The sequence below is a fragment of the Patella vulgata genome, chromosome 3 (assembly GCF_932274485.2).
Source record: "Patella vulgata chromosome 3, xgPatVulg1.2, whole genome shotgun sequence".
Lineage (NCBI taxonomy): Eukaryota > Metazoa > Mollusca > Gastropoda > Patellidae > Patella > Patella vulgata.
Window position 1 is genome coordinate 84,360,439 of NC_065881.2, and position 11,722 is coordinate 84,372,160.

The following is an 11,722-nucleotide window of genomic DNA, read 5'->3' on the forward strand; positions in this document are numbered from 1 at the left end:
TGGGACGATAAACCGAGGTCCTGTGTACACATTGGCGTGCACGTAAAAGATCCCTTGGGAGTTGGAATTCGATATAAGAGTAGGCCGTATCACACTGTATGGCGTATGCCCGTCTTCATTAGGCCCGTCGGAGCAGAACAGTAGGAAGTTAAACCCCATTGCATTTAAAACATTCAATAAGATGTATCTGAACGGCTCGATGCCTGATTTGCATTTTCATCAAATTACTCACCACGGCTTAATATACAGATTTATTATTTAAAATCGAATATAAACTGGCGGCGCCTCGTTAAGCTCGAGCACCATAGACCAATGGAATTTTAATTTATCATATTTTTGTAAATACTGAACTGAATTGAACCATTTGTGGGGGGATATTCCTACTGAAATCATACCTTCACCACACAGTATTCATATAGAGCTAAATAACTCTTTCAGCCTTTCAGTTAACAATGAACAATTACGTGTGTTGTGTTTACACGAAAGATAATGTTTGCATTTTCTGGAACACCAAGTATCACTTCTTGCATAGATTAAACCTTATTGGTAGCTGTTTTACATTAGAAATGAAATGAAATGAAATGGGGTTTAAAGTTCTACTGTTCTGCTCCTAAACTGGGCTAATGATGACAGACATACGCCATAGAGTGTGCTATGAGGGAAATGTTGCCCGGGCAGCAGCGCTACGGTCTACTCTTATATCGAATTCCAACTGCCAATGGATCTTTTGCGTGCACGACAATGTATACACGGGACCTCGGTTTTTCGTCCCATCCGAACGACTAGACAGCTGTCCTCGTCAGTCCCTCCGTCCTGCATCACGGACAAGGGGAAACCACGCCGGAAAATCTGGATGAACTTTCTCGGCCAATGCAGGGATCGAGCCACCGTCTTACCCACTTAGCCACCGTGATCCCCCTGTACATTAGAGGATATGCTAGTGACATAATGATGTACATCAGAAGAACAGTGAGATCAGTGGCACAATTGTACATTAGATGATATGTTAGTGAAATCAGTACTAATTCTATTATAAAATTCTTATTTAAAATGTGTATGTTATGTGTATGTAATGTGTCTTTTGAATTTTTAGTCCGTGGCATATTATTTGGATATGGAGTTGTTAAAGTTTATGATGATGAAGGCGAAACTATGATCTTATGTGCCGATGGTTTTAATGAAAACACCGCCAAAGTAGTGTGCCGGGAACGGGATATGGGGGAAAACGGCACTCTATTTCCATATCCATTAAATTTGCACTATATTCGAACTGCTTATAAAGACACCCTGAAGAAGTCGTTTAATTGTGTTGGTACAGAAAGTAGATTAAGAGATTGTCCTTCCACTATCAAACAGTCGTGTCCGAATGAAATAGGAGCATCTGTATTGTGCCAACCTGATTCTAACTCTACTGGTAAGTTGGCGTCTGTTTCAAAGAACAAATCCACAGTCTGGACGATTTCGACGAAACCATAGAAATCTTTACCTGGGTATCTCAAATCTTCATAATGATTGGAAACTTTAAAATCAAAACGAAAGCTTTATATGTTTGAATTCATCATGAGCTATACGACCCTGTGCATTGGGGATAGTGGAGACTTTTGGCAAGCGTCAATTCCTGGTCCGTAACGCGTATCCGTATCGATTTTGAGTGTGATGTCATCAATTCGTGAGTATTTCTCATACGTGATACGACACACGGATACGGCAGCACGTATCGAACAGTTTTTATACGGAAAAGTTCCATATAACATCGTCGTCTTTTTACCATATTGGTTGCTACTTTTTGACGCTGAAATGTTGTGCCGTAGAGTTTTTATGAATCTATGTGTATCCTAGAACATGAAGGTGTATATTTGATGTGATTTTAACCATGATACAAGACTGGAATTTATGAGCTTTTAGCGGAGTTTTCATATTTTTCCTGTCTGTCTGTCTGCATGCTGTTTGTTCTACGTGCTAAATTTACGGAGGTGGTACTTTCAAATCTATAAAAGGGGTATATATACTTTCTGAAATGATACATTAGTGAAACCAAAAATTGCTGTCGAGTTTTAATAAGATTGGACACTATTTGTTTTTAAAATTTTAAATAGCTCAGCGACCTTCGAGCTCGAGGAATGTGTAGGCCAGGTACTTGACTAGTACTGATGCTGATCTTGGTAGATAACGGGCATCATGCTGTAATAGAACTCAGCTCAGCTACCATGCGTACGCGGCGCGAAAATTTGCCAAAACTCTAAAACTACATTGACGCAACGTATCACATGACGATATCGATACGTGATACGGATGGGCAAAATTCCACTTGCCAAAAGTCTCTACTGCTTGGATGGAATGCGCACCATATAAATGATATAAATATTCATTATTATTATTATTTTTCTGAAAACAAATGTGTTTTAGTTTGCATATATGCATAATTATATACAGTTTTAGATATTAAAATTATACATTTATAGCCAATATCTATGGCTATATATATACACATAACATTAGGAGATGAACAATGCATTGGTACAGATTAAGGTTTTTCGTGTTTTTGTGCTTTTTGGCTTCCACACAAGATAATGGATTGAATATTGTTTATTTCAGAAGATGGAGTAACGAAAACTGGTTACATCTTTGACGATGGCAGCGTGGAGGTCATGTATCATGGTATCTGGGGATCTATCTGTGTAGATCGGTGGAATGATAATGCGGCTAAAGTTATCTGTGGAACTACTTCAACACACGGAAAGGCCTTGACTAGTCACTCGGGGGGTTATCCACTCGTAACCTGGATATATGATGTTAATTGTACTGGAAAGGAGGATAATCTAACCTCCTGCCAGTTTTCAACAGATGCAACTAAGTTTAACTGTACTAAGGATCACCAGGCGGTCGCATATTGCTACAATGACAGTAAGATATTTTTGTCTGCCATTAAAGGGCGGTAAAATCTTTTCTTGAATTTATTGGATTGTATAATTATTATGTTGATTTATTGTATGCGATTACAGTCCGCCTCTGCTGCAACTGAACAGTTTATAGATAAAATCAGTGTCGATAAATATCAGAAACGAACGAACGAAATGCGACGACTAATGCATTGGCGTATTAAACATGCGTCTCAGTGGGATGCTTGCCGTGACACTTTGGCTTACATTAAGTGTAGGCTGAGACGCTGCTTCCCTAGCAAAATTTCACTCATAGCCCATGTTCGACTATATTAGTAAGATAGGTGCAGAAAAGTAGGACGTTAGCCCTCATTTCATTTCCTTTGTTTATTCATGTTGTGTATAGCCCGAGTATGGAAGTATGGTGGGTGCATTTTATAGGGAACGCGTGGGTGACATACGTGCTAATTCTAAATTACACACATATTCAGAAAGCTGTTTAAACACGCGTATCATAATATACATCGACTGTTTGATAACATCCTACTTACCTGACCTGCAATAATTAATAAATTCTTCTATACTAATTGTCCTAAATGATATTTATTTTCAGCTTTTAAATATTCTTTATCTGGCGGTGGAAGTAACTACGGATATGTCCAGGTGACGAAGGGTGGTAAAACAGGGTTGGTAATTGATTCTAATGGAGCATATCCAAATAGAATGGCTGAAGCTGCGTGTAATAGTCTTGGCTTTCATGGTGGTCTACCTTACCAGATGGATGAAACATCCGCTACATATTGGTGGTATGTTTCTACTAATCAGGAGTACCATAATTACCCCCGTCTTCAACCGCGGAGTGCAACGACAAAAACTTCACCAGTTCAACAGAAATTTCTCTCTGTGTATTGCCACGGAAAAGGTTAGTGTGCAGAAAACGTGGAGCAGCATATAAATACATACATCACATTAAATACCCCCAAACATATATAAATACATACATCACATTAGTGCCACCAAACATGTATAAATATATAAATACATACATCACATTAGTGCCACCAAAGTTACAAAAACACACATCACATTTAGTACCCCCAAACATATATAAAACACCTTATTATCATATAAAGCATATGAACACATAAACCACGTCAGTACCACCAAAGCATATAAATACATAAATCACATTAGAACCACCAAAGCATAAAAATACATAAATCACATTAGTACGACAAATAAAGCATATAAATACTTAAATCACATTTGTACCACATACAAAGCATACAAATACATACATTACATTTGTACTACAAACACAGCAATTCCCATATTTCAATAGTATCATAAACAAAGCATACAAATATATAAATAACGTTAGTACCACAAACGGAGACAAATACCCCCAAACATATATAAAACACCTTATTATCATATAAAGCATATGAACACATAAACCACGTCAGTACCACCAAAGCATATAAATACATAAATCACATTAGAACCACCAAAGCATAAAAATACATAAATCACATTAGTACGACAAATAAAGCATATAAATACTTAAATCACATTTGTACCACATACAAAGCATACAAATACATACATTACATTTGTACTACAAACACAGCAATTCCCATATTTCAATAGTATCATAAACAAAGCATACAAATATATAAATAACGTTAGTACCACAAACGGAGACAAATACATAAATCGCATTTGTACCAGAAACAAAGCATACAAATACATAAATTACATTAGTACCACAAACATAACAATTCCCAGATTCATTATATGTATACTTTTCATATTTGAATTATATATTTAAGAATATTTAGTAGCAATAATAGCGATTAGTATCATTAACCGATGCCATGTTGAGACTGTCTGTAGTTATTGGAGATTGCTATATTGGGTCTCCTGGCGTCAAGGTTTCGAGTCAAACGGTGCCGGTGGTCCTGGTGTTAATTTCAACGAGATGTAGCGGCGCCAATATATGGGTAAAAGTATTAGTCTGTTTGATGCAGCAAAATTTCAGTTGAATTGTATTCTTTATTGACTCGTTAGGGTATAAGCTTATAGTGCAGGTACTAACACAGGCTTAGAGATACTCTCAATGTTGGAATTGATTTGTGATTACAGTGAAACTGGATGGAAGTTTTCGTAAAGCCCTAGAAATGGGAAATGTTGTACAGTACAACTATAACAAGTTTTATGCCATCTGTGCTGATGGAATTACAAAGACCGAAGGGGATGTTGTATGTCGACAGATGGGATTCCCCCAAGCTGTGGAGGTTAATGAGAGATCTTTTGCTAGTATTGTGCCGTTGGGGATTCACGATTTTAAATGCCCCAAAGGTGCTAACTCTACAGCTGATTGTACGTCACGATTTACTCGTACTGGTGTTGGATGTACGTCAGGAAAAATGTCTGTTGTATGTGGAGATGGAGATAACAATACCAAAGGTCCAACAGGTAGCTCAAATGGGCGGGAAATACAAGGTTTGTGCATCTTCTATTAAATTTAGAACTTATAAATAATGCTGCATAATTGGTTTTAAATTAGAGCCGTTAATCATATGTGGGGAATAATTTCGGTAAATAAAATATAGAAAGTATGATGTAACACAATATGTTCCACATTATAGCTGTTCGTCAAATAAATAGAAAATATATAGAAAATTAAGACGAAGATTATTAGCAGAGTTATTGCCCTTCCATCGAAATAATTGTACTTCCTTGTCCTTCATTTGCCAATCATAAAGATGTTCGTTACTAAATATTAGGTATGGTGCTTTTATCAAATCGACCAATAAAGGAAATTAGAAACGAAAACATTATAATTCATTTTCTATCACTTGAATAATAGTATAAAAACAAACAAACACGTGACAGGAATTCAAACTTCGGTCAAATACTGTTTGTATTTCTATGAACTTTTTATTCTTAAGAACCAGATTTGATTTAGGATATCTCAATTGGATTTGAGAACAGACAGCCTATGCAAAGCCTTTCTCTATAGATAGTACATATGTACATGGGTGTACACATAATTAAATGCACAATACATAATATTGTATAAACATTGAATATTTTAAATACATAACCAAATACTTTGACATTGATAGGTACGATATAATATATTTAGCTAGTGTAATGTAAATTGTGTTCTTTTTTTTTTCAGTTGCTGTGATAATTGTTATGATGTGCCTTATTCAGATTTTGTGGACTTAATTTCACTACCTGAAAAAAAATTAATAATCCGCTTTCTTTTTTGACCAAATTCCAACATCTACACCAAATATTATTACAAAGCGGATTTTCGTCGTATTGAATGTCATTTTCGTATCGAAAGTAAATGTTTTTAGCTATTGAATGTCGTATTGAAAAACATTAAAACATTTAGCTATTTATGGTCATTTTCGTATTTAAAAAAAGAACAGTAGGACGTTAAACACCATTTCATTTCATTTTATATATATATATATATATTCTATTTTGGTAATGCTAAAGCGAAAACGTCCCACTCTTTATTTAAATATTATTACTTAATACAGCTGGATTGTTTTCCTAAATATGCTATATTTCTTCTCTCAAATAGTACTAACAGCGTATGATATTCATTTAACATCGTCGGAAATAGACACATTTTCAGATGTACAACACCTACAGGAAAAGATGGAAAACAATTGTATTCAAAAATACGTTCCTCGACTTAATATTAATTAACAATGGGCCATTACTTTTCCACTCATTGATCCCATATACAACAGATTAACAAATTTGTATACATTTTTTGTGTTAGTTACCTATTCTCTAAAACTCGGGTATCATGTAGTTGTGCTGCTTAAGCAAGAGTTTCTGTATTTAATGTTAAGTTTCAAACCATTGTTGAAAAGCTGTTGAAATTCGTTGAGAATTATAGAAAACTGTTGGGTTTCTACTATTGGGTAGTTCAAAGTGATCTGTCCATCTTAGATAATGAGTGTTGTGTTTATAACTGTTTACTTTCCGGAGCAGTGTTGAACAATTCATTAGTCTGTTAAATACTCCAATCGCACCTAGTCCCATCCCAATACAAAAAGAAAACTCAGCATCACCCCAACCACGTGACCCCAATACCCAATCGCGAGGACCAGTACACCCGAAGATAATTTAAAGGAGCTAAATCGCTAATATTGGGGACCTAGAAATTGACCGAAATGGGTCGCAACGCATATAATAATGTAATCTGATTGTATATAAACTGATTTACATTCAATTGTTTCCGTTTTGACTCAATTTCAAATCAGTTATGTCCAGCGAAATACGGCATGAGTCTCAACCAAATACCAATTTCTAGCGTCTGGTTATTCCAGTGTATTGCGCATGCTCTCCAGATAAGATATGACGTCCCCGTTTGACATAAGTTGTTGAATATGTCTAGCCTCATTCTTTCTGGTCACTTGTTAAAAATGACGCCGAAACGCACTATGGTACACGATTCGTGTACCAATGGTAACATGTTTATTTTGTCTTAAATATTGGATATCAGAAGCCTATCTTTTCCCGGTAACATTACAACATCAATGTTGATTTGAATTGACAAATAATTCGTGTTTTCAATGTGTAAGACTTTGGATGATATTGAGTTAGAGACTTGACTACTTTAAATCATCACGAGATAAACCTACTACAGAAAGGCCTAAAATTAACACCCAGGCCTAGATCCAATATACAGGAATCAGAGTGTGATATCAACGATGTCTCTAGGAAGCTACCATTTAAGGAATATTTCGGTAAAACGGATGAATTGTGAGGAACAAAAGTCATTTCAACCCCAGGCGGAGTAAGGACGTGACCACACCCTGTACACCGAAATGCAAAATCAAATGTGTCTAAGGAGGTACAGTTTGCTATCAATTCGTTGAAATCTAACGATACAAGGGGGTGCCATCGCTATGAATTCGGAATATTATGAAAATTATTTTTAATTTTATATATTATCTGTAATATTTGTTTTTATTTATGGATATAAATATATATTTGTTATTTCTTATATTTTGTCTCGAATCATTCAACATATGTTTGGCGCAATATAGGCCTGTTGAACCTAGCGAGCCATAAGACCACATTTCATTCATTCATTCATTCATTAATAAGCAGCTTAATTCAAAACCACATAAACGAACTGACGGACAACAAACAGGATTATCTCCTGCAATTCGAGTATAAAACAAGCCAGTTTTATGGTCGTCCACAATTCCAAGATTATCAAGGTCAAACAATGCCGAATTCATCAGTGTTTTCCAACCAGGCGACATTCCGTTCAGACCAATAATTGCATTTGCTATTAATAAACTATCAAATCACATTGATATCTGACTTAAACAGTACGTGCCAAATGTAAAATCTGTTTTTCGGAATGACATACATTTTGTTAATACATTACCCCAAAATCTAAATGATGGCGACTTTTTCGTAACCTTGGATGTTTATAACATGTATGGCAACATTAGAATATTGGTTGGACAAAAATTTTGAATGCAGTCATGAAAGAATTTTAAACAAGCCTACAGTGAGGGTGTGGTGTCCCCCGCCGAAAACCCAACATAAATAGATGACAAATATTAATTAATCGCACATTCATTTTTTTCAACTATCATCACTCTATCAGATGGAATCAAGATTACCTTGTCCCAAATCATCGACCAATGAAATCGATAAACTCTGCTTAGCTTTAGCGGGAAATGTTAATCATTCAATCAGTCAAGACATTCACCTAATAAACATCAAGTTTAAACATTCTACCTCAATTAAAAGCAGAGTTGTTATGTTCCAAAGTCTTGACCAATCAAATTGCTTAACGCTCCTTAGCTTAAGCAAAAAATTCTCACCATCGCATTTAGTCAAGGTACTGATATAATGAATCAATATTCGGCTCAATTTTATATCAAGCATTCGCTTGCGCGTAGGGGTCATTAGCAATGGTAGGACCCGGAGAAAACCCACAAGGTTGGGGACAGGCGACCCCACTCCTTGTCACGTACAACCGGGGAATCGAAACCCCGCCATTTGACTCAATGACAGGCCGTATGATACAGCGCGCACGTGCTAACCATTCGCCCCCCCCCCCTCAATGCTATACACCAAGTGTCCTCATTTTCACTTAATTAGAACTAAAGTTATCTTGTCCCAAAGCAACAACCAATCAAATTGCTTATCTCTGTTTACCCTAAGCAGACATATGTCATCTTCGAAGTGCATCATGGCATTCTCCTAATAAACACCTACACCAAGTGTGAACATTCTAAAGCAATTAGAATCAGAGTTATTGTGTTCGAAAGTCTTGACCAATCAAATTGCTTATCGCTCCTGGCCCTTATTCACGAAAACTTAAACTAAGATACAATCGAAATTTTAAGAAATACTGCAATTCGATTGGCTGACCAATATGCAAATTGGATATATGCAAATTGATTTTACTGGTCAGCCAATCGAATTGCAGTATTTCTTAAAATTTCGATTGTATCTTAGTTTAAGTTTTCGTGAATAAGGGTCCAGCTTACCCCGAACAGAAAATGCTCATTATCGAACTTAGTCAAGGTATTAGTGTAATGAAACTATACACCAAGTTTCATCACTCCACTAAATTAGAAACAAAGTTATCGTATCCCAAAGCCTAAACCAATCAAATTGCTTATCCTAAACAGAAATTGCTCATCTTCGAACTCCATCAAAGCATTGACCTAATAAACACACATTACCAAGTTTGAACATTCCAGCTCAGTTTGAAAGACAGTTATTGTATCCCCTGCTTTTTTTCGAAAGGCGTGGGACAAAAATACGTCATCCTCAAAGCTATACGAATCATCCTAACTACCAACAATTTTACATTTGGCGAAATAACTTACAAACAGATTCTCGGTATAGCGATGGGTACCAAGTCGGCACTACAATTAAGTAATTAAACAAAGGAAATTCTAAAGGAAAAATTATACTCCATTGTAGAAATTAAACATGGCATGGATTACAGATTTTATTTAGAAAATCAGTTGAAACGATTCCTACGCGACGTATTCTCTATTTGGGATGCAGCGTTGCAGATTTACAAGAAATAATGATTGATTTAGATCTAAATATCAAATTCCCTATTGAAACAAACGATCTACAAATCGCATTCTTGGGGGCTCTAATGAAACGAGGGAAAACTTTAAACGGGTATGCATTTTAAAGAAACAGATACCAAAAACTATCTCTGTTATGAATATGTCATCCACGCCATGCCAAAACTAATATGCACTTTTCTTTAGGAAGACAAATATGCACCATTATGACAGATGAAGACCTCCGGATTGTCAGATAAGGTAAGCTAAAAAGAAATTTTTAAAACAGCATTACCCCCTCGGGGTAATATAAGTTGAGATACATAAGGCTTTGGTAATTGATATCCAAATATTGAGCGCTACTAAAGTCAAAGACAGTTCGGATAATATTATTACCTTTGTCTACACCCATAACCCCTAACATGCCAACGCCCTTCAACAATGCACGAGAGCAGGACAATCATGGCATCAAACGACAACCTCAGAACAATATTTGACAATGTTCAATTTATTAAATCACAAAGACAGATACCTAATCTGAAACGCCTCCTAACCAAAGCAAAATTCAATTCATCTATCACAAGGACCGGCAAGGACCTGTTTTTATGTATCTAAATGTCCCGATCTTCGACCATATCCCATGTAACAGCACAGTAATTTTTATAATTTTACTTTTAACGTCAACGACATTATGAACTGTAACACAAAAAAACCCACATATATATCTTGACTTGTAATGGTTGTCGAAATATTTACTTCGGAGAGAGGGGTACACATCTACGATATATAGAACGCAATCATCGAAGTGATTGTAACATTGTAAATAAAATAAAATGAAAGTCGATGACATGTCGAAAAAAATAATAATGGAAAACCATTTTCTCACAAAATACGTTCCTCGGCTTAACAGCCAATAATGAACAATGGACCATTAAATTAGTTAATTTTCTTTATCTATCCAGAGATTAATTTCCACCCAATATTCCTAAATTGTACCCATAGATTAACGCTCGTGTATACACGTTTTCTTTTAGTTATATGTAACCATAGACAATGGTAACTATAGAACCTGGTTTGGCTAGTCCCACTGACATTATCACTTACTATGTCAGCAAACGCATTTCTTATATTCGTGCTGAAATGACATATATATCTTTAGTGGGAAGATTTGCACAATAACCTTTTACATCATTCAGCATAATTCTGATTCCTTTGCTATGTTGGCCGATGACAAAAGACAAGTACAAAAGTTCTGTTAACTCTCACTAAACAGACGGAATTGACAGGTAGATCTCGAGATTCTTTCCCATTGTCTTCCATTTCCGATCCTCTCCTTCACAAGAATTTGCTCCCAGCAATAACTCCAAACGCCAGGATATTGACACATATTTTCTATTCACGCTGCTCAGCGCCGTGATTGACAAAAACGTAGTGACAAGGGGCAAAAAATTATAATGTGGCATGAACTTTATGTCAACCTGGATAAAATAGCTGCTTGTCGGCGAGATAACGATCGGCGAACAACTATAGGCAACACCATCTATTGTTCTACCACAGAGAGAGAGAGAGAGAGAGAGATGGGGTTTAACATCAACTCGACACAAACTAGGTCATTTCGGGACTAACATACGGTTTAATTTTATTTCAATAATTGCTTGCGCGTAGCGGTCTTTAGCAGTGGGAGGAAACCGGAGGACCCGGAGAAAACCCATGACGTTGCACAGGCGACCCTACTCCTTGTCACGTACGACCGGG